We start from the raw sequence: 1728 nt of genomic DNA, 5'->3' as shown, positions 1-1728 counted from the left end.
TGATGAATCCTTCCTTTACAGGTGGTGGCAGCAGCGTTGGCAGACAGGCACAGGTAAACAGGTGAGTACTAACTTCGTGGCAGGCTCCGTGTAAGGACCAGACTGGCTCCAGAAACAGGTAGGTAGTCCTAGGCAGGTTAAGGCAAAAAACAAACATGAGAATCTTAAAAAAGGATTTTCACCAGGGACAAAGATTAACCTGAGGCTTGGCACTTTACCACATGGTAAAACAACGCTCCAGCGCTGGTCTGGTTCCCACCACAGCCTTAAGTACCCATGGAACGCCTGATGAGCCTGATCCACTACAGCTGCAGAGGGCGTGGTGCAGAGCTGCCAATCAACCGTCCAAGACAGCCCACCAGGAAGTATTCACACACAAATTCCAAAACACAACAGTTTGAGTGTATTAAAACACACAGATGAGGATGTGCTGCCCTCCTCTGGTCAACTAGAGCTGATTTTGTTCTGAATTTGTAGATTACATGTCATTTGTGATGAAAACATTTCTGGTTTTGTAGCTTTGTTCTTCATTCAATGTTTCTGGTTTGTTGATATCAGTAAATATCTTTAAATGACATCAGTTTTCTGCTCTTTAAAGCAAACTGACTGAACAGACTCAGGAGGAATGTGGGAATCTGTATTTCTCCTGATGTCATCCTGGTTGGTATTTGGAAACAATTATCTTCAGTGAAGTGGAGAAAATGTATTTCCTGTGAAAGTGCAGTCTATGTGACGTTTAATGAGTGGAAGCTGAAGGAGCCAAACACAGGCAGACAGGAGGCAGGTGGATGAAGATCCAAAACTACAACTTTAATAAGAATCCAAAGCTGCACAACATGACAGAGAATTAACAGGAGGATCTGAGAAAAGCTGAAGGAACCAATCAGTCCTTCAACAGGAAGGGGGATTACTGAGGGACCACAGGTGTGCTGATTACTAACCAAATACTGGACACTTCCATTGGATCCAGATGGATTTCTGACTAAAACCAGTGTTTCAGGACAGTTTGGACCCGCTGCTTCTTCCAGACAGAAACCTGCACAAGCAGCAGCAGTTTTCAGCTAATGGGATACTTTACATGTTCAGACTGCTGGTTCCAAAGATCCAGCAGCAAACTGAACACAACCATGCCTCCACAGTCCCACTAATAATCTTGGATTTTCTAATTCTACTTTTTTGAAGCAGCCCCCTGGTAATATGAGCCGAACAAAAACAGAACTCAGCTGAAGAACCAAAGCTGACTAAACTTAGAAGAATAGATTAATGCAACAAATATATAAAAAGCTGAAAAGTAGAAGGAAGCTTTAACTGTTTGTGACATTAAGTTGCTGAAACCAGCCTTGCTGCTCCTTCTGGATCCTGGACTGAGATTGTTTTACAGACTGAACTGAACTTCACCCTCAAACACATGAAGTCTTCCCCGTTACTGCAGGTTTCTCACAGATTCCTCTGTAACCAATATCACAGGATTGATCATTCCAAGTCTTCAGATCACCATCTCTTCCTCTCATGTCCAACCCCACACAGTCTTCTCCCTCAGAATTATCTGTTTTCACATCGTTGGGCTCTCCAGTGTTCCAAAAACTCAGACTAAGAAATTAAGAAACAGAAAAAACATGTGACCTTAATTCTGATAAACCAGTGAGTTTAATTCTTAAAGGAGACCAAAGAAAACAATCAAACCTTTCATTCAGAGGTGATCCGTCCACCCACAACCATCTGCCTTCA

The 1728-nt window shown here is 42.8% G+C and overlaps 1 long non-coding RNA gene across 1 annotated transcript; it reads right to left on the bottom strand.

Annotated features, from left to right (window-relative positions):
• Positions 1–9: 9 nt before the first annotated feature.
• On the bottom strand, positions 10–1727 carry LOC119617043. The gene is made up of 3 exons (XR_005233207.1): positions 1684–1727; positions 219–1590; positions 10–128 (listed from the first exon to the last, which is right to left on the bottom strand). It is a non-coding gene; the product is annotated as an uncharacterized LOC119617043 (long non-coding RNA).
• Position 1728: the final 1 nt, after the last annotated feature.

The sequence above is a fragment of the Kryptolebias marmoratus genome, linkage group LG5, assembly GCF_001649575.2.
Source record: "Kryptolebias marmoratus isolate JLee-2015 linkage group LG5, ASM164957v2, whole genome shotgun sequence".
Taxonomy (NCBI): domain Eukaryota; kingdom Metazoa; phylum Chordata; class Actinopteri; order Cyprinodontiformes; family Rivulidae; genus Kryptolebias; species Kryptolebias marmoratus.
Note: the sequence above shows the minus strand (reverse complement) of the source record. Positions and strands in the feature narration are given on the sequence as shown.